Raw genomic sequence first — 23,254 nt, 5'->3', positions numbered from 1 at the left:
CTTGTATCAAGATCAGAGAACTTTGAGGTTCTAATGATAATCTATCATTGTGTTGGTTGATTTCTGAGAATGCACAATTCTGCTGACTGGAGAAATGATGGCTGTTAGCAACTATGACCCTTTGAGCTGGTATGTTTTGCTGTTCATATCAAACTTAAATAGTACCCTTATGTATATATATATATAATCATTATCTTCATGAAATGACATGTTGACAATAATGGCATTCACTGGGTGTTAATTTATATGGTTTTTCTAGTCCCTGCATGATTTTATCTGCTCTGGTATAGTGAATTTATAAAGCTCTACCAGTCCTGATTAGTGCTTGCCTGCCTCTATCCGCCTTAAATCACATTTTGAAATCATGTAGGATATTAGCAATCAGGGCTTTTTTTCAGTCAGAACAGGGCGGAACGGTGTTCTGACACCTATAGCAGCCCTCTCATTTCCAGGCTGTCACTCAATAGTGAAGCCAGTGGAGGATGTTCTCTATTATACTTCCTCCACTGGCTGTGTGCTAGCGCCGGAACCCAGGGCACCTTCCCCACACCTGATGATAGGTGCTCTGGATCTAAACACTGCAACTGTAAGTTTTTTTAATCTGGGGCTTCCAGAGGCATCTTCTGTCAACTCCTGCTGCCTATCAGATCAGTGTAGTACTCAGCCAAGTGAAGCGCTGTGAAAATTCTCCTCGGCTCTGTGTACACTGATGATCTGACAGGTGTTCGCTGCACAGAGGAGACTGCAAAGTAGACTGAGGGGAAAAAAGCCTGTTCTACCTTAAAGAATGGAGCCAACTGCATTGTTCTAATCCTGTGAGGATAAACTGAGTGGTAAACTTTGAAGAGGTGCGAGAGTTGCAAAGGGAAACAAGGGAGGAGGGGGGAGTGGCTGTGCAGACAGACAGTTGTGAAGATGTTGCTCTGCAGGGGTCAGAGCTGGGGATGGGGGGGTGTTATTAGATTGTGCACAGTGAGAGTTGTGTGGGGAGCTGGGGGTGCAGATGTGAAATATTGGAGGATGAGAGCTATGGAAAAAGGGGGGCTATAGCCAGAGGTGCAGAAGTGAAATGTGGAGGGACAAATAGATAATCTTTGGATGGGGGTGCAGAGGTGACATGTTGACAGAGGGTACAAAAGTGAGTTGTGGAAGGGGAGGGAGCACACTAAGGTAAACTGTGGAACGTGGGGGAGAGAAGGGGGGTTGAGCTGTGGACTGGGGGGGGAGGGGGGGGGCTGTGAATGGGGGAAAGGGTAACCTATGGACAGGGGAGGGGAGGGAGAAGGTTACCTGTGGACATGGGGGGAGGGAGAAGGTGACCTTTGGATAGGGAGGGAGAAAGGTGACCTGTGGATAGGGAGGGAGAAGGTGAGCTGTGAATAGGGGAGAGAGTGACCTGTGGACAGGGGAGCGGAGGGAGAAGGTTACCTGTAGATAGGGAGGGAGAGGGTGAGCTGTGAATGGGCGAGAGGGTGACCTGTGAACAGGGGACGGGAGGGAGAAGGTGACCTGTGAATAGGGAGGGAGAGGGTAAGCTGTGAAGGGGGGAGAGGTTGACCTGTTGACAAGGGAGGGAGAAGGTGACCTGTATATAGGGAGGGAGAGGGTGAGCTGTGAATGTGGGAGAGGGTGACCTGTGGACAGGGGATGGGAGGGAGAAGGTGTCCTGTAGATAGGGAGGGAGAGGTTGAGCTGTGAATGGGGGAGAGGGTGAGCTGTGGACAGGGGAGGGAGTGAGAAGGTGACCTGTGGATAGGGAGGGAGAGGGTGACTTGGGGATGGTGGGAGAGGGAGACATGTGGACAGGGGAGGGGAGGGAGAAGGTGACCTGTGGATAGGGAGGGAGAGGGTGAGCTGTGAATGGGGGAGAGGGTGACCTGTGGACAGGGGAGGGGAGTGAGAAGGTGACCTGTGGATAGGGAGGGAGAGGGTGAGTTGGGGATGGTGGAAGAAGGTTACCTGTGGACACGGGGGAGGGAGAAGTTGACCTTTGGTTAGGGAGGGAGAGGGTGAGCTGTGAACAGGGGAGGGAGAAGGTGACCTGTGGATAGTGAAGGTAAGCTGTGGATGGGGGAGTGGGTGTCCTATAGACAGGTGGGAGACAGTAAGCTTCAGATGGGGAGGGAAGGTGATAGAGGGTGACCTGTAGAGGGGGACCTCCCTGATTGGAGGGGGTGGGAGTTGAGCTGTGAATGAGGATGCTAATATTTTTTTTGCACACTTAGTGATACACACTCCTCACCACTGCACAACTCTGTGTGTTACACTTTTCTGAACTTTGAATTGTATGTGAAACACATACACAGGAATGGCGAGATTAGAGGCAGTAGGGGTGGGAGTGTCGGTGGGAGCGGGTGGGGCTGAGGGCGGGGAGTTGACTGGGGAGGGTGGGTTCCTGCACCTATTCTCTGAGAAAAAAAGCCATGTTAACAATCATTATACCACAATTAAACATGCCTATAACTTTATGTACTGACATGCATATATCACCTACCTCAAATTTGATACACAGCTTTTGGCTGCAAATTACCACTATATTTGGCAGTATTGAAAGTAAATATTAACCATTGTATGAGGAAATATAGATCTATATATAATAAAGATTAGCATATTACTTGAATTTTTGTTTTATAGATCCAAAGTATCTGAAGGTTCGATCCATCCAATGCAGATACAAGCTACTTTGTGAATCTAACAGGTAAAGCAGGAAAAAAAAATAAGTTAGTATTATTATTATACAGGATTTATAGCGCCAACAGTTTGCACAGAGCTTTACAACATGGGGGCAGACAGTTTACTTACAATACAAATCAATACAGGAGGGATCAGAGGGCAATTTTAGTATGAACTTAACTTTTCACTCAATTGAATTATTACAATAATAAAAATGGGGTAGGAAACCTTTGAGAGGTGGAGCTGTACCTGAACAACATGAAAGAAATAAAAGAGCACTGGGGTTTGGCACCCCTTTTCTTTTTTTAAAGAAATTACCTAGCAAATTCTAATTAAATAGTATGGAAAACTAAAAATATGTAAAAAAACAAATGGCACTGTAATAATATAAGCTTAGCCTACTTTAAAAGTGGACAGTGTCAGTCAGTAGGGCAGTGGACAGTGTGTGGACAGTGTCAGTAGGAGAGTGGACGGTGTCAGTAGGGCAGAGAATGGTGTCAGTAGGGCAGTGAACAGTGCCAATACAGAGGTGGGCGGTGTTAGTCAGTAGTGCAGTTGACAGTGTCAGTAGAGCACTGGATAGTGTCAGTAGGGCAGTGGGTGGTGTCAGGAGGTTTTTTTTTTCTTTCTTTTTTTACAATTTTTTAAAGTTCTTTTTCTAATTTTTTTTAACAGCCCGGTAGTGGGCTTTGGTGTATCAGGGGTCTAAACAGACCCCTGATGTCTCACTTTTGGAACAGAGAAAGTGATTGAGGACACAGTAGGGCAGTGGACAGTGTGTGGACAGTGTTAGTAGGACAGTGGACGGTGTCAGTAGGGCAGAGAATGGTGTCAGTAGGGCATAGAATGGTGTCAGTAGGGCAGTGAACAGTGCCAATACAGAAGTGGGCGGTGTTAGTCAGTAGTGCAGTTGACAGTGTCAGTAGAGCACTGGATAGTGTCAGTAGGGCAGTGGGTGGTGTCAGGAGGTTTTTTTTTCTTTCTTTTTTTACAATTTTTTAAAGTTCTTATTCTAATTTTTTTTAACAGCCCAGTAGTGGGCTTTGGTGAAATATCAGGGGTTTAAACAGACCCCTGATGTCTCACTTTTGGAACAGAGAAAGTGATTGAGTAAACAGTCCTCAATCTCTATTTCAGCAGCTTTAGCTGCACAGAACAAACGAACAGGAAGAGATTTGCACTGTCTTCCTATTCATTCACAGACTGAAGCATAGTAAACACATAGAGGAGAGGAAACTGAAAGGGCTGTGAGGACAGAGGTGAGGGGGGGGGGGCAAGGTGAGCACACAGGGGGTCTGGACAGTAGAAGGAAGGGGAATCTGGACAGGGGTGGTGGCATTTACTGGAACTGATCCCTTGTATTTTCCTCCTACAGCAGCTGAATTCCAAAGGGAGGGAGAGGAGGAGAAGCCAGCTTTCAGCTGCTGCAGGAGGAAAATACAGGGGATAAGTTCCAGTAAATACCAACCCTGCTACCTCTCCTGTCCAAATTCTGTGGGTCGGCAAGGAGCGGACACGATCTACTTATCACCTGCCCCCGATCGACTGGTATATTGCGATCTATGAATTACTGACCCCTACTTTAAGCTGAAACTTGGAACTGTCATTTTGCACGATAATCTTACACATAAGTTATTTAAAACTGTGCTTGTGCATTTACTATGCATTGAATTACCTGCAAAGGAGACTAACAGGTTATAACTACTGTACATCTTTTTGCTAAGAGCTAATACCCCTTAACAATTTTCTATCTAAGAATGAAACAGTGTCTTAGACCTATATTTCAGATAAGAGTGCCTTTGCATTTGTCTGATTGCTAAGAAACTGGCTGCATTTTACTTGGTGGAAAAGCTTGATGATATTTTACAATTGTAGTATGAGAAAAAAAATACTGCATGGCCCCATTATATATTTATAATATGTTAACATGCAATAAGGCGTGTTGTGTTAAGGTAGCCTATTCATTCAGAATACGCCATAATGCATTCTAAACTACCCCAGCCCGTTTCTAGTAATGCCCTGCACAGTAACACATCGTAATGCTTTATAATGTGTTGCAGCAAGCTGCAATACAGGAGTGCTGCTTTGGTGCATTGGGTTGCCATTCAAACTAGCCTATGTTTGGTGTGTCAAAGATGTGAAGCCAGCCTAACAGTTTCTAAGAGTTAAAGTGATTGTAAAGGCAGAAGGTTTTTTTTTATCTTAATGCATTGTATGCATTAAGATGAAAAGCCTTCTGTGTGCAGCACCCCCCCCCAGCCCCTCTAATACTTACTTGAGCCCCCTCTCTATCCAGCGATGTTGTAGGATTGTCTCAGCTGCCTAGGACTTTAGGCTTTACTGTAAACACTAGCGCACCTGTACATTTGTGAGACACCAGTGGTTGGCTACAGTTGAATCTTGGTTGCAAATTTGATCTTTGATCATTTTCACCCTGACAAAAAAAAATAAATGGAATTGTTGTCTGAGGCTGATTACAGTATAAAGGAGACTGATAGACTGTGACAGTTTTTTTTATTTTTTTTTATTTTAATGAGCTCCTGGCCCTAAAAAAAAATGCAGGTAAAAGCACAGAAAATCTAATGTTTTAAATGCTTGCTTTTTGTGTTTTTCCTTTCTATAAATTTTATTTTTTATTTACTTGCAATGTACCTCTGAACTTGCTAGAACATTTGACTGCTTTGGTAAGAGTTAGTTCCCTAGTACAGACCTTCGTTCCTCGCAGGTCATAGCCCTCTCCTCTTTTCGTTTTGAATTATTTATTTATCATTGTTTAAATGTTATAAAGAATATAACAGAATATGTAAAAAGGAAATCAAGGACGCAAAATTCAAAATGAACGACGGATTGCAAAAGATAGTAGGACAAACCCCCAAAAAATACTTCAAATATATTAATAGTAAAAAGGTCAGGTCTGAGCATGTAGGCCCTTTACAAAAGAATCTAGAGTGGGTGACTGGGGACAAAGAGAAGGCAAATGTATTAAATACCTTCTTCAGCTCTGTGTATACAAAGGAGTATGGGGGAGCTCACGTCCATAATAGGGATAGTATTGACAGCCTCAAATGATACACAATGGCTCAAAAGTGATATGGCCCAGAAATATTTGGACAGAATAAAGGTGGATAAAGCACCTGGATCAGATGACATGCACCCATGGATCCTAAAAGAATTGAGCTCTGTCATTTCAAAGCCATTGTTTCTAATTTTTAGAGACTTGTTAATGACTGGAATGGTACAACTGGATTGGTGTAGGGCCAATGGGGTGTCCATATTTAAAAAGGGATCAAAGTCATTACCAAGTAACTATACACCTGTTAGTTTAACTTCTATAGTTGGGAAGATATTGGAGAGTTTAATAAAAGACCACATAGATGAGTTCTTACTGGAAAAAAATATTTTAGGCAACAGACAGCATGGATTCATGAATACAGAAGTTGTTAAATAAACCTGATTTTGTTTTATGAGGAGGTAAGTAAAATCTTGGGCAGAGGGGTAGCTGTGGACGTGGTATACTTGGATTTTGAAAACTCATTTGACACAATTCCCCACACATGGCTAATGTGTAAGGTAAAGTCTACAGGCTTGGAAAGATCAGTTTGTAAATGGATAGAAAACTGTCTAAAAGACAGAATTCAGAGAGTAGTGGTAAATAATTCTTATGCCCCGTACACACGGTCGGACATTGATCGGACATTCCGACAACAAAATCCATGGATTTTTTCCGACGGATAGTGGCTCAAACTTGTCTTGCATACACATGGTCACACAAAGTTGTCAGAAAATCTGATCGTTCTGAACGCGGTGACGTAAAACACGTACGTCGGGACTATAAGCGGGGCAGTAGCCAACAGCTTTCGTCTCTTAATTTATTCTGAGCATGCGTGTGTCGGATTTGTGTACACACGACAACGGATTTTGTTGTCGGAAAATTTTATAGCAAGCTCTCAAACTTTGTATGTCGGAAATTCTTATGGAAAATGTGTGATGGAGCCTACACACCTTCGGAATTTCCGACAACAAGGTCCTATCACACATTTTCCACCGGAAAATCCTATTGTGTGTACAGGGCATTACTCTGAATGGTCTAAGGTTCCTTACTTTTTCAAATATTTATAAATGATGGGTCTGGGATTAAAAGTACCATTTGAGTCTTTGCAGATGACAGCAAGCTATGCAGTGGAATAATGTCTTTACAGGATGTCTCCAACTTACAAGCCAATCGCAATGCACTGTTTAATTGGACAACTGGGTTGCAAATGAGGTTTAATGTCGATACATGTAAAGTTATGCACTTGGGGGCTAAGAATATGCATGCATCATACATACTGGGGGGGGGGGGTTACAACTGGGGGAATCCATAGTGAAGAAGGATCTGGGGGTTTTGGTAGATCATACGTTTAATAATAACATGCAATGCCAAGCTGCAGTTTCCAAAGTGAGCAAAGTCCTTTCTTGTATTAAGAGAGGTATGGACTCCAGAGAGAGAGAGATATCATTTTGCCCCTGTACAAATCATTAGTAAGACCTCATGTGGAATATGCAGTTCAGTTTTGGATACCAGTTCTCAAAAAAGGATATTGGGGAACTGGAGAAAGTGCAGAGAAGGGCAACCAAACTGATAGAAGGCATGGAACTCAGCTATCAGGAAAGAATAGAGGAACTGAATTTATTCTCTCTTGAGAAGAGGAGAATAAGGGGGGATATGATCAACATGTATAAATACATACGTAGTCCATATAGTGAACTTGGTGTTGAGTTTTTCACTTTAAGGTCAGGAAAATTGTCCCAATTGGGACAACTTCATGTCCCAATTGGTGGATTCCCCAACTATAAAGAATGCCCTGTTAGATCTATTAATTACGAACGATCAAATGTGGAGATACACGACAAATTGGAGGGGATGATTAGGGACTATATCCAAAGTCTTACTGAGGAGAAGAATATCATTAGTGGTAATCAGCATAGGTTTATGAGAGGATGGTCCTGCTAGACCAATCTGCTAACATTCTACGAGTAAGTGAGCTGCCATCTAGATAGAGGGAGGCCTGTGGATGTGGTGTATCTAGACTTTGCAAAAGCATTTGATACCGTCCCCCATAAACACTTAATTTTACAAGCTGAGGTCTGCAGGCTTGGACCATAGGGTTTGTGCTTGGGTAAGGAACTGGTTACAGAGACGGGTCCAAAGGGTAGTGATAAATAACATGTACTCAGACTGGTCTGGAGTGGTAAGTGGGGTACCCCAAGGCTCTGTCTTGGGACCAATTCTGTTCAACATATTCATAAATAGGGATGAGCCGAACACCCCCCTGTTCGGTTTGCACCAGAACATGCGAACAGGAAAAAAGTTTGTTTGAACACGCGAACACCGTTAAAGTCTATGGGACACGAACATGAATAATCAAAAGTGCTAATTTTAAAGGCTTATATGCAAGTTATTGTCATAAAAAGTGTTTGGGGACCCGGGTCCTGCCCCAGGGGACAGGGATCAATGCAAAAAAAGTTTTAAAAACGGACGTTTTTTCAGGAGCAGTGATTTTAATAATGCTTAAAGTCAAACAATAAAAGTGTAATATCCCTTTAAATTTCGTAGCTGGGGGGTGTCTATAGTATGCCTGTAAAGGGGCGCATGTTTCCCGTGTTTAGAACAGTCTGACAGCAAAATGACATTTCAAAGGAAAAAACCCATTTAAAACTACTCGCAGCTATTGCATTGCCGACAATACACATAGAAGTTCATTGATAAAAACGGCATGGGAATTCCCCACAGGGGAACCCCGAACCAAAATTTAAAAAAAAAAATGACGTGGGAGTCCCCCTAAATTCCATACCAGGCCCTTCAGGTCTGGTATGGATATTAAGGGGAACCCCGGCCAAAATGTAAAAAAAAAATGATGTGGGGTTCCCCCTAAATTCCATACCAGACCCTTCAGGTCTGGTATGAATTTTAAGGGGAACCCCGCGGCAAAAAAAAAAAAAAAACGGCGTGGGGTCCCCCCAAAAATCCATACCAGACCCTTATCCGAGCACGCAACCTGGCAGGCCACAGGAAAAGAGGGGGGGACGAGAGTGCTGCCCCCCTCCCCCTCCTGAACCATACCAGGCCACATGCCCTCAAAATTGGGAGGGTGCTTTGGGGTAGCCCCCAAAACACCTTGTCCCCATGTTGATGAGGACAAGGGTCTCATCCCCACAACCCTGGCCGGTGGTTGTTGGGGTCTGCAGGCGGGGGGCTTATCAGAATCTGGAAGCCCCCTTTAACAAGGGGACCCCCAGATCCCGCCCCCCTGTGTGAAATGGTAAGGGGGTACTTACCCCTACCATTTCACTAAAAAACTGTCAAAAATTTTAAAAATGACAAGAGACAGTTTTTGACAATTCCTTTATTTAAATGCTTCTTCTTTCTTCTATCTTCCTTCATCTTCTTCTTCTGGTTCTTCTGGCTCTTCTGGTTCTTCCTCCGGCGTTCTCCTCCAGCATCTCCTCCGCGGCGTCTTCTATCTTCTTCTCCTTGGGCCGCTCCGCACCCATGGCATGGGGGGAGGCTCCCGCTCTTCTCTTTGTTTTCTTCTCTTCTTCCTTCTTCTCTTCTTCTCTTCTTCATTTTCTTCTCCGGGCCACTCCGCATCCATGCCGGCATGGAGGGAGGCTCCCGCTGTGTGACGGCGTCTCCTCGTCTGACGGTTCTTAAATAACGGGGGCGGAGCCGCCTGGTGACCCTGCCCCCCTCTGACGCACGGTGACTTGACGGGACTTCCCTGTGACGTCACGGGGAATGCCACAGGGAAGTCCCGTCATGTCCCGTGCGTCAGAAGAACCGTCAGACGAGGAGACGCCGTCACACAGCGGGAGCCTCCCTCCATGCCAGCATGGATGCGGAGCGGCCCGGAGAAGAAAATGAAGAAGAGAAGAAGAGAAGAAGGAAGAAGAGAAGAAAACGAAGAGAAGAGCGGGAGCCTCCCCCCATGCCATGGGTGCGGAGCGGCCCAAGGAGAAGAAGATAGAAGACGCTGCGGAGGAGATGCTGGACGAGAACGCCGGAGGAAGAACCAGAAGAACCAGAAGAAGAAGAAGATGAAGGAAGATAGAAGAAAGAAGAAGCATTTAAATAAAGGAATTGTCAAAAACTGTCTCTTGTCATTTTTAACATTTTTGACAGTTTTTTAGTGAAATGGTAGGGGTAAGTACCCCCTTACCATTTCACACAGGGGGGGGGCGGGATCTGGGGGTCCCCTTCCAGATTCTGATAAGCCCCCCCACCCACAGACCCCCACAACCACCGGCCAGGGTTGTGGGGATGAGGCCCTTGTCCTCATCAACATGGGGACAAGGTGTTTTGGGGGGCTACCCCAAAGCACCCTCCCAATGTTGAGGGCATGTGGCCTGGTACGGTTCAGGGGGGGGCCGCACTCTCATCCCCCCTCTTTTCCTGCGGCCTGCCAGGTTGCGTGCTCGGATAAGGGTCTGGTATGGATTATTGGGGGGACCCCACGCCGTTTTTTGTTTTTTTTTGGCGCGGGGTTCCCCTTAAAATCCATACCAGACCTGAAGGGTCTGGTATGGAATTTAGGGGGAACCCCACGTCATTTTTTTTTTAAATTTTGGTTCGGTGTTCCCCTGTGGGGAATTCCCATGCCGTTTTTATCAATGAACTTCTATGTGTATTGTCGGCAATGCAATAGCCGCGAGTAGTTTAAATGGGTTTTTTTCCTTCGAAATGTCATTTTGCTGTCAGACTGTTCTAAACACAGGAAACATGCGCCCCTTTACAGGCATACTATAGACACCCCCCAGCTACGAAATTTAAAGGAATATTACACTTTTATTGTTTGACTTTAAGCATTATTAAAATCACTGCTCCTGAAAAAACGGCCATTTTTAAAACTTTTTTTGCATTGATCCATGTCCCCTGGGGCAGGACCCGGTCCCCAAACACTTTTTATGACAATAACTTGCATATAAGCCTTTAAAATTAGCACTTTTGATTTCTCCCATAGACTTTTAAAGGGTGTTCCGCAGCATTCGAATTTGCCGCGAACACCCCAAATTGTTTGCTGTTCGGCGAACTTGTGAGCAGCCAATGTTCGAGTCGAACATGAGTTTGACTCGAACTTGAAGCTCATCCCTATTCATAAATTATATTGAGTAAGGGATAACTAGTTCAGTCTCAGTTTTTGCGGATGACACAAAGATAAGCAGGGTAATAAACTCCCATCAGGACAGGAATTTTGCAGAATGACCCGAATAAAGTAAAGGAGTGGGCAGAAAAATGGAAAATGAGGTTTAATGTGGAGAAATGTAAAGTAATGCACTTGGGGTCAAAAAACATAAACAAAAAATATTTACTAGGTGCAGTTGAGAGAATCAAGGATGGAAAAGGATCTGGGGGTGCTAATAGATGACAGATTGAGCAACAGCATGCAGTGCCAAGCTGCAGCTAACAAAGCAGGCAGAATATTAGCATGCATAAAAAAGTGATATACTCCAGGTACAAAACTATAATCCTGCCATTTTATAACTCTGGTTAGGCCTCATCTGGAGTTTTCCATCCAGTTCTGGTCATCAGTCATCCGAAGGGATGTGCTCGAGCTCGAGAGATTCCAAAGAGGGGAAACAAAACTAAGAAGGGGACTGGAGGATCTCAATTACGAGGAACGTCTGCAAACACTACATTTATTCTTGCTGGAGATGAGACGCTCAAGAGGGGACATGATACCGATCTACAAATATCTCAATGGGAAACCCAGCATAGGAAATAAGCTATTCAGTCATAGGGATTGTAAAAGGACACGGGGCACACAATGAGACTGGAGGAGAAGCGGTTTAACCTTAAAGTGGGGGTTCTTTACTTTTAGGGCAATAAGGATGTAGAACTCTCTCCCACAATTGGTGGTAGCTGCGGGGAGTATGGATATTTTTAAAAAGACTCTTAGATGTACATCTTAAAGGACACAACATACAGGGATATGGGAAATTATTATAGACACTGATGCATATACACCTACACAGGTTGAACTGGATGGACAATTGTCTTTTTTCAGCCTTACCAACTATGTAACGATGTCAACACAGAGGACAAGGGGGCACTCTTTATGTCTAGAAGAAAAAAAGATTTAATCTCCTAATAAGGAAAGGTTTCTTCACAGTAAGAGCTGTGAAAATGTGGAATAAACTCCCACCAGAGGTGGTTCTGGTCAGCTCAGTAAATTGCTTTAAAAAAGCCTGGATTCTTTCCTTAATGTACATAATATAACTGGGTACTGACATTTATAGGTAATGTTAATCCAGGGAAAATCTGATTGCCTTTCTGGGGATCGGGAAGGAATGTTTTTCCCTGCTGTAGAAAATTGGATCATGCTTTGCTGGGGTTTTTCACCTTCCTCTGGATCAACTGTGGGCAAAGGATTGTGTATATGGGATTGTATGATTTTTTTTTATTGGTTAAACTAGATGGACTTTTTTCAACCTGACTAACTATGTAACTATGGAGTAGATTTACTAAAACGGGTGAACTCAGAATCTGGTGCAACTGTGCATGGTAGCCAATCAGCTTCTAACCTCAGCTTGTTCAATTAAGCTTTGCAATATAACCTGGAAGCTGAATGGTTTCTATGCAGAAGTGAACCTGATTTTGCACTCTCCAGCTTTAGTAAATAAACCCCTATGTAACTATATTTGTGCTGGATCAGCTTCTTCGCCCCTCATCCCTATACATAACTTTTTATGTAGGTGCCAAGGGAGGAGCTAAGGGAAATATTATGCGATGGGGGTTATTTACGAAAGTCAAATCCACTTTGCACTGCAAGTGCACTTGAAAGTGCAGTCACTCTAAATCTAAGGGGTAGATCTGAAATGAGTGGAAGCTCTGCTGATTTTATCATATAATCATGTGAAAGCTAAAATGCTGTTTTTTATTTTCCTTGCATGTCCCCCTCGGATCTACAGCGCCTTTACTTCCAAGTGCACTTTCAGTGCTCTTTCAAGTGCACTTGCAGTGCAAAGTGGATTTTCCTTTAGTAAATAACCCCCAATGTCTCTTGAACAACAACTCTGAGTCTGCTGGAACTGCTGACATCACATGCCCAGGAACAATCTCAAGGCTTTTGGGTGTCTACTAAAGGGAGGGGTTTCAGGTAAATAACATGCATAATAAAATAAACAAAATATATATTCTTAGTGTGGTGCTAAAATATGTTACTAATTTTGTCTATGTCATAGAACTGAAATAAAATGTTTCTTTTCTAAGGATTTAAATTCATGTCTTTGTTTTGTATTGCACAGCTGCACTGGATATATGCATCCTAATCTCTTCTGTTTAATCTGTGTAAATGTTATCCTCTTAACCTGGTACATTTTTACCCATCCCACAGTAAAAGAGCCTTTAGTAAATAGTTAGTATTGTGTGGTGTTCATTTGGCCAGTTTGATGATCTGGCAGTAAAGATATATGATCATGTGGTAAAATTAAATAGAATCCCTCCAGGGTATAATGTGATTAAACTAATTAATGGTTCTGTTTACATTATTCATTTTTATTAAGTTGTGTGGTATCATTATTTTCAATATAAGAAAGAAATTACTCTAGCCACAGTACAATAAGTATGTGAAATGGAGGTATACAAATATTTTTCTGCTTTAATCAAAAGGGTTTCAAAACCACAAAGGACCAACTAAGAAGACATCATGCTGCTTCCACGCATTATGGGAAATAGTTTATAAAAAAAAGATGTAACCAAGAAGAGCAGTTATGTTACTGGGAATATAAAACATTTTTAAGTAGTCCAAATATTAACTATATACTTTAACGCTAAGTGCAAGGGTAAACAAAACAAGAAAAAAACAAAATAACAGAAGATTTATCTAAATATGTAAAAGATAACTGCACAAAAAATGTATGAAAGAATATTGGATGGTGAAGGATTCTCTGTGGTATCAGAAGGATGAGGGTACAGGTACAGATTCTGTGAGTACTTTCCTAGACTTCTGGTGACAGGACTATAAACTTGTGCAGCAGGCACTCCCTCAGTACAGTCCTTGCAATAGCCTCTTTGTTGGTAACAGTATTTACCAGCCAAGTGAGTTCAGCATCAGAGGATGGCAAATAAACATAGTTGGTAAGTTCTGTTAAAGGTTGTTGACCGGGGTAACCAGAGACATACAGCATGGGTGGTGACGTCATTTCTGTCCAGTAAAACGCAGGTCATTGTGGACTTTCAGTTCCAGTTTTATGCCTATTTTTTTCCTATACCATGTGAGTGGATATGTTTTAAACCATTTCATTTTATAATAAAACGGAATTACGCTATGTGGATCTTTTTCTGCCATTTATTTACACTATGTACAAGTATTCTATTGCCCAATAATTAAGGAGTGACAAAGGATGAATACAAAGTTCAGCAGAACCAGGATATCTGCACAAGTGCATATGACTCCTGTCATTGGAAGTCCATAGCAGCTGGAGTGATGAAGGAGGACTACAAAGCTCAGCAGACCTAGGATATTTGCAAACGCGCATATGACTCCTGTCATTGGGAGTCCATAGCAACTGGTGAGTGAGTGGGCACACAGGAGGGGAGCACAATTTGCACCGCATTCGAGTTTAGCGCACTTGGCACTTTAGCACGGTGGAACTTTAATTCACTATTAAGAAGATTTGAGATAATGGACTTAATGTAAATTATGATGCATTGTATTTGATTTATTTATATTAATCATTCATGGTTGATTGATTTTTTTCTGTTTATATTCAAACACCAGGTAATAGAAAGAACCCATATAGGGTAGCACTCTTTATATACACTTTATCACTATTTATTACAATTGTTTTTATTGGAAGATAGAGTTACATACAGGATATGATAAACGTACATATCGATAATAAACAAGAAGAAGAGTCAAACACAAAAATACTCAACATAGAATTGGAAGCAGGGAAACGGTTACCTTTAGTTAGTTTATGGTGAATAAAATAATGGGAGAACAGTGGGGTGAGATAAATAGTGGACAAAACCGTGATAAAAGCTTAATAGAAAATGAGATCATCAGAACCTGTACTAGTCCATTGCAGTAACATTAAAGAAACACATGTGGATTACAAAAAAGGGCTATCCCAGTGTTCCCATTTCTTATCGAAGAGATGCATTGGGGTTTATTTACTAAAGGCAGCTCGACTTTGCACTACAAGTGCACTTGGAAGTGCAGTCGCTTTAGATCTGAAGGGAAGATCTGAAATGAGGGGAAGCTCTGCTGATTTTATCATACAATCATGTACAAGCAAAAATGCTGTTTGTTATTTTCCTTGCATGTTCCCCTCAGATCTACAGCGACTGCACTTCCAAGTGCACTTGTAGTGCAAAGTGGATTTGCCTTTAGTAAATAAACCCCATTGTTTTATACAAAAAATTGTATATTTGTTCCGATAATTTGAACATCTTCATCCTGGCCAACACTTGTGACCAGGAAATGGAGGAGGAACGCCAGTTTAATAAAGGTCACCCAATGGATGGCTACAAATAAGTGTGTGAATCAGTCTTTCACAGGGAATGGGAACATCTGGAATTGGGGTAAGGAGGAGACACGTTTGCAATGTTAATGTAATCAGGCGACCTGCTATGGAGGAGGATTTTGTGGCTACTTGCTTCCAAATGGGCTTAAGATGCTTACAACTGCAAAAAATATGGATAAAGAAGCCTGAATCTGGGCAGCCAGGAAAACATAGGGGATAAACCGTTGGGCATATAGTATCAAGCTTAGCATGTGTCAAATACCATCTTGTGTGAAGCTTGATCGCGGTTCCACGAATAGAAATTGATCTAGTGTTTTTGAGCATATTTTCCAACATCTCTTTCCACTCAGGAGGCGAGAAAGTGAGACCAGCATCCGTCTCCCATTGTGTCATTGGTTTAGTTTTCTCCGAGAGAAACACTTCATTGAGGTATCTATAGATACGTGAGATTATACCTTTTTCCCTAGACATGGGCTCACCTATATGTTCAAATTGAGTGCTTTGTAAATGGGTATTAGTGAGCCTCTACTATGGAAGAAATGTCGGATTTGAATATATCTAAATTGATCAGAGGGGGGTAAATTATGTTCTGATTGAAGTTGGGAGAAGGTTTAAAAATGGGAATCTGATTTGAAGGATTTCAATGTTGTTAAACCAATGGAGCTCCATAATATGAAGTAGTCTCTTTCTTGAAAGGCTGGAGGAAAGTCGGGAGCACCTACAAAGGTGTATATAGGTGTGAGCGGGGAAACCAATTTAAATCTTCTGCTGTATAGAGACCAAAGATGGAGAGCCTGGGAAAGTATGCTGTTAAGTGGGCTATGTGACTTGGTTGTATATATCTGGACCATAATAGTCCTGGAAGATGGTTAGGGTACACCGAGTGTGTTTCAAATGTTAGCCAAGGAACATTTTTCATAGGGACATGTCATTGAGTGGTTTGAGTGAGTCTCGCCGCCAAATAGTAATGCCATAAATCAGGGATGTCAAGACCCCCAAAAAGTTGGGGTCTATACAGCAGAGATCTGTGAAATCTGTTTCTTGGAATGCCGAATAAATTTATTGACGTCTCTCTGAAGAGATTTGATGTAGGATTTAGAGACAAATATGGGGAGGGCTGTAAAGAAAAAAAGAATTTTTGGCAACATTGCCATTTTTATAGCTGTGACTTTACCTAGAAAAGAAATGTGGTAAGTAGCCCACATTTTTTTAATAAGGATCTAATGTGAGAGACTATTGGGTGATAATTATTAAGGGATTAGTTAGGAATAACAGGACATCATCTATGTATAGACTAAGTTTAATTTCGCCTGGACCTTTACGATAACCTTTGATGCTGACATTGTCTGGAATGGCTCTAGACAGGGGTTCTTTTGCCAAAGCAAAGAGGAGTGGTGATAGGGGACATCCCTGCCTAGTGGAAAAAAATTGGGAGTTATTACCTGGTAATTTGATGTGGGTCTGGGGAGCTTGTTACAGGTCATGAAAACCTTTGAGGAAATCTCATGTAATACCAAATCTAGGTAGTAGATAGTCTAAGTATGATCAGCTGACACTGTCAAACGCCTTCTGGATATCAAGGCTAAGGAGAAAAACTGTTTGGAATGTAAATTGGCATCTTGGATGATATTTGTTACCAGGTGTATGTTATCAGTAATTTGTCTGCTAGGTATAAACCCGGTCTGATCTGGAAAGACAAGGGTGGTGATAACCAAAGGAAATCTGTCTGCCAGCAACCTACCAAAGATTTTCAAATCATTATTGAGGAGTAAAATTGATGCCTTTTAAAATGTGGTTATAAAGGGTGGCCAGTTTCGAGGTTAGTGTAGATGAGAATTTCTTGTAATAGCAGGTGGTGTAACCATCTTGGCCGGAGTCTGTCAATGACTTGAGAGCATTTAATATTAGCTGCAATTTCTGAGGCAGTACAAGGAGCATTCAAAATATCTATTTGATGGCTGGACAGAGTGGGCAGAACCAGGTTGGCACACCAGGTCCGAGAGGTCGGGTCAGAGATTATATGTGGTTCTGAAAAAAAAATTGGTAGTAATCAATAGGGATGAGCCGAACACCCCCCCGGTTCGGTTCGCACCAGAACCTGCGAACGGACCGAAAGTTCGCATGAACGTTAGAACCCCATTGACGTCTATGGGACTCGAACGTTCGAAATCAAAAGTGCTCATTTTAAAGGCTAATTTGCATGGTATTGTCCTAAAAAGGGTTTGGGGACCCGGGTCCTACCCCAGGGGACATGTATCAATGCAAAAAAAACTTTTAAAAACGGCCGTTTTTTCGGGAGCAGTGATTTTAATGATGCTTAAAGTAAAAAAAAAAAAAAAGTGAAATATTCCTTTAAATATCGTACCTGGGGGTTGTCTATAGTATGCCTGTAAAGTGGCGCATGTTTCCCGTGTTTAGAACAGTCCCTGCACCAAATGTCATTTTTAAAGGAAAAAATCTCATTTAAAACTGCTTGCGGGTTTAATGTAATGTCGGGTCCTGGCAATATGGATGAAAATCAGTGAGACAAACGGCATGGGTACCCCCCAGTCCATTACCAGGCCCTTTGGGTCTTGTATGGATATTAAGGGGAACCCCGCACCCAAATTAAAATATGGAAAGGTGTGGGGCCACCAGGCCCTATATACTCTGAACAGCAGTATACAGGTGGTGCAAACAAGACAGGGACTGTAAGTTTGTTAAGTAGAATCTGTTTGTCATTTTGAACGGGTACATTTTTAACGTGTTTAGCTCCAGCCAAAATATCTTTTTTAAGCTTTTTGGAAAACATAGGGAAGGGTTATCACCCCTGTGACATTTGTTTTGCTGTCTTTCCTCCTCTTTAGAAGATTTCACCTCACTTTTTGTCCCAATGACAAATGTTTTTTGAGAATTTGGGGTTTTTTGTGGAACAAGGATTGGAAAGCATCAGTGGAAAGGAGAAATGTTTTTCCCATATTAACTCTTACAGGAGAGAATTTCCCTTCCTAGGGGTAGATTTCATCTCACTTCCTGTTGTCTCCTTCCGTTTGCAAGTAGGAGTTGCTTGTAAGTTAGATGTTTGAAAGTAGGGGCCTGCCCTATATACTCAGCAGAAATTTGGGCCTTAGGTGTTGTTTTGGCCACAACAACGTAAGCCCTCACAGGGCCCTGCTGTGAAATATTAGATCAAGAATTGTAATTACATGCCCCTGTTGAACAGGGGCAGAAGCAGTAAGAAGGGTCGCTGGTTCGAATCCCGACCACGACACTACCTGCCTGGAGTTTGCATGTTCTCCCTGTGTCTGCGTGGGTTTCCTCCGGGTACTCCGGTTTCCTCCCACACTCCAAAGACATGCTGGTAGGTTAATTGGATCCTGTCTAAATTGACCCTAGTATGTATGAATGTGAGTTAGGGACCTTAGATTGTAAGCTCCTTGAGGGTGTAGGGACTGATGTGAATGTATAATGTATATGTAAAGCGCTGCATAAATTGACAGCGCTATATAAGTACCTGAAATAAATAAAATAAATAAATAAAAACTGGGCCTTTGGTGGTGGTGGTGCTGGTGCCACAACACTGTAAGTCCTCACTCACTCTTGGTGGGTGCAGAAATGGGCCCTGCTGTGAAATATTAGATCAAGAATTGTAATTACATGCCCCTGTTGAACAGGGGCAGAAAAATTGGGCCTTTGGTGGTGGTGGTGCTGGTGCCACAACACTGCAACCCCTCACAGACACTCTAGTTGGAACGCAGGAATGAGCCCTGCTGCAAAGTATTGCATCAAAAATTGTAATTACATGCCCCTGTTAAACAGGGGAAGAAAAATTGGGCCTTAGGCACTGGTGCTGGTGCCACAACACTGCAACCCCTCACAGACACTCTAGTTGGAACGCAGGAACGATCCCTGCTGCAAAGTATTGCATCAAAAATTGTAATTACACTCCCCTGTTAAACAGGGGCAGAAAAATTGGGCCTTAGGCACTGGTGCTGGTGCCACAAAACTGCAACCCCTCACAGACACTCTAGTTGGAACGTAGGAACGAGCCCTGCTGCAAAGTATTGCATCAAAAATTGTAATTACACGCCCCTGTTAAACAGGGGCTGAAAAATTGTGCCTTAGGCACTGGTGCTGGCGCCCAGAACCAAAAATGTTCTTACAAGCTATCAGTGTGATGATTGAGGAGGAAGAGGATAATTACTCAGGGATAGTCACTCAGCATCAGCATAGGCAGTCTTTGAAGGGATCTGAGATTTCAAAAAAAATTATTCGGTTACATCAGCATCAGGTGCTTGGTAGCTGGTGGTGATCCAAGACTGATTCATTTTTATGAAGGTGAGTCGATCGACCGAGTAGGTGGACAGGCGCACCCTGTGATTGGTTACCACGCCTCCAGCAGCACTGAATGTGCGTTCTGAATGCAGGACAGGCCAGTAGCTCAATTGCATACTGTGCAAGCTCTGGCCAGTGATCCATCCTCAAGACCCAGTAACCCAGAGGATTTTCGGTGGGAAAGGTGTCCAAGTCTGATCTTGCCCCTAGGTATTCCTGCACCATGTAAAACAGACGCTGGCAGTGGTTGCTGGAACCGATCATACCTTGGGGCTGCGGACCAAAAAATTGTCTGAATGGATCGGTCAGACGGCCACCTTCTCCACCGCTCCTTCTTTGACTGACCGAAGCCTCAGCAACACGTTGTCCAGAAACAGGAGTTTGTAACCTCCCAGTCTCTGGGAACGCGTCGCACAGACTTTTCTGCAAGGACTCCCGAAGATGTTTCATCCTCTGCTCCCTCTGTGATGGCAAGATAAGGTCCGCAACCTTACCCTTGTAACGTGGATCAAGGAGGGTTGCCAGCCAGTATTGGTCCTTCTCCTTGATACCACGAATACGAGGATCCTTACGCAGGCTTTGCAGGATCAGGGAGGCCATGCAGCGTAGGTTTGCTGAGGCATTCGGTCCGGACTCCTCTGGGTCACTAAGGACGACATGGTCCACAGCCACCTCCTCCCAGCCACGTACAAGTCCATGTGTTTCTTGGGACTGATCCCTTAAAGACTGCTGCTGATGCTGAGTGCCAGGCTCCACCTCCATACTGACACAATCTTCCTCCTCCTCCTCCTCCTCGTCCTCTTCCTGTGTGATCGGTGGGCACGCAGGAACACTGTCTGGATAAAGGGGGCCTTGAGAGCTAAGGAAGTCCTCCTCTTCCTGCCTCTGTTCTGCCTCAAGTGCCCTGTCCATTATTCCACGCAGCGTGTGCTCCAACAGGTGGACAAGGGGGACAGTGTCACTGATGCATGCACTGTCACTGCTCACCATCCTCGTGGCCTCCTCAAATGGTGACAGGACAGTGCATGCATCCCTGATCATGGCCCACTGGCGTGGGGAAAAAAAACCAAGCTCCCCTGACCCTGTCCTGGTGCCATAGTCGCACAGGTACTCATTGATGGCCCTCTGCTGCGTGTGCAGCCGCTGCAGCATGGCCAACGTTGAGTTCCACCTGGTGGGCATGTCACAGATTAGGCGGTTCTTGGGCAGGTTAAACTCCTTTTGGAGGTCTGTCAGCTGAGCACTGGCATTATATGACCGGCGGAAATGCACACAGACTTTCCTGGCCTGCCTCAGGACATCCTGTAAGCCCGGGTACCTGCCCAAGAACTGCTGCACCACCAAGTTAAGGACGTGAGCCAAACAGGGCACATGGGTCATTTGTCCCTGTCGGAGGGCAGAGAGGAGGTTGGTGCCATTGTCACAAACCACCATTCCTGCCTTAAGTTGGCGTGGCGTCAACCACCTCTGAACCTGCCCCTGCAGAGCCGACAGAACCTCTGCCCCAGTGTGGCTCCTGTCCCCCAAGCACACCAGCTCAAGCACCGCATGGCATCTTTTGGCCTGCGTACTTGCGTAGCCCCTTGAACGGCTACGGAGCACCGCTGGTTCCGAGGACAAAGCACAGGAAGAGGCCATGGAGGAAGAAGAAGAGGAGGGGGTGGAGGAGAGAGGTGTGTCACAATCATTAGCATTTTGGAGGCGTGGTGGCGGAACAACCTCCAACACTACTGCACCTTGTCCTGCATCCTTCTCAGCTGCCAGCAGAGTCACCCAATGCGCCGTGAAACTTAGGTAACGTCCCTGTCCATGCCTGCTGGACCATGAGTCAGCGGTAATATGCACCTTATCGCTGACCGCCCTGTCCAGCGAGGCATGGACATTGCATCCACATGCCGGTAGAGAGCCGTAATCGCCTTCCATGAGAAAAAGTGGCGTTTGGGTACCTGCCACTGAGGAACTGCACATTCCACAAACTCACGGAAGGGGGCAGAGTCTACCAACTGAAAAGGCAGCTGTTGAAGTGCTAGCAATTTTGCCAAGCTAGCATTCAACCGCTGGGCATGTGGATGGCTGGGAGCAAACTTCTTTCGGCGGTGCAGCAGCTGGGGCAGGGAAATTTGCCTGGTACAATCTGACGTTGGTGTACCAAAAGCAGATTGCCCACAAGTACTTGGCTGTGACACACCTAATTCTACACCTTCATTCCTCTCAGTGCAGGTCTCAGAGAGGACTGAAGGTATAGTGGGGTTGGAAATTTCAGCTGATGAGGAGCAAGGAGAGATCCTCTTTGTTCTTTGGTGTGGGTCTTTTAGATATGCTTGCCAACGAACTGCATGGCAGGTCAAAATATGTCTGGTCAAGCATGTGGTACCCAAGCAGGAGATGTTTTGGCCACGCGAGATACGCTTGAGACATATGTTGCAAATAGCAGCGGTGCGATCTGATGCACTCGTCTCAAAAAAGGCCCACACCAAAGAACTTTTTGAATAACGCACAGAGACTGCAGCGCCCTGCACACATGGAGATTTGGGGTGTGATGCAGTCAATGTGCTGCCCTTAGGCTGGCCCCTGGAGGGCATCCTGCCTCGGTGATGTGCCGCCTCCTCCTCCTCCTCTCCCTCTCTCCTATCAGGCACCCACGTTGAGTCAGTGACCTCATCATCCCCTCCCTCCTCATCACTGGAGCAAACCTGGCAGTATGCTGCAGCAGGGGGAGCATGACTGCCATATTGCTGTCCTCCTTGGGCACCCCCTCTGTCCGTGCTCATGTTACTGCCTTCATCGAGCTCAGTATCATCATCAGAGCCTTCCAAACGCTGGGCATCCTCCTGGAGCATGTACCCAACACTGTGGTCAAACAGTTCGAGGGACTCCTCAGGAGGACATGGTGGGGCTAGGGAAGGAGTCACTGATGACATTGAGCCGAGGGAAGAGGCCGCTGCTTTGCCAGACAAAGTACCCTGGGCATGGGTGAGAGAGGATGAGGAGGATGAGGATGGCTTGGTCATCCACTCGACCAAGTCTTCCGCATGTTGCGGCTCAACACGGCCAGCTGCCGAAAAAAAGGCCAAGTGTGTCCCACGGCCACGTGCTGATGAGGATGCACTGTCTCCACGACCAGCACTAGACACAGAGCCTGCTTGCCCTCTCTTATTGGCTTGTGACTGTCTGCCTCTCCTTCTTGGCCTTCCAGACATACTAATGGCCTGTAGCTGCACTAAGCTGGGATATATATATATATATATATATATATATATATATATATATATATATATATGTACTGATACTGCAGCTAGCAAAATCAACTGCCTGCCTGTAGTATGAAAACACCACCAACCTTCTACAGGTAGCTTTAGCTGAACACTGTGAGGTGGACGCACCCCACTAACTTGTAGGTTTAGCTGAACACTGTGAGCAGGACGCACCCCACTAACGTGTAGTTTTAGCTGAACACTGTGAGCAGGATGCACTGCACTAACTGTAAATAGTCTAGCTGCCTGACTGTGGTACTAATAGGATCAAAAGAACACCAGCAATTTTCTTCAGGTAGCTGTATATACTGTAACAAGACAAGCCTGCCTGTCAGTAAGAAGATAACAGGAACGGATCTAGCTGAAGACTGTGAGCAGGACGCACTGCACTAACTTGTAGGTTTAGCTGAACACTGTGAGGTGGACGCACCCCACTAACTTGTAGGTTTAGCTGAACACTGTGAGCAGGACGCACTGCACTAACTGTAAATAGTCTAGCTGCCAGA

Source organism: Aquarana catesbeiana, linkage group LG11, assembly GCF_042186555.1.
Source record: "Aquarana catesbeiana isolate 2022-GZ linkage group LG11, ASM4218655v1, whole genome shotgun sequence".
Taxonomy (NCBI): domain Eukaryota; kingdom Metazoa; phylum Chordata; class Amphibia; order Anura; family Ranidae; genus Aquarana; species Aquarana catesbeiana.
This window is presented reverse-complemented; position numbering follows the sequence as displayed.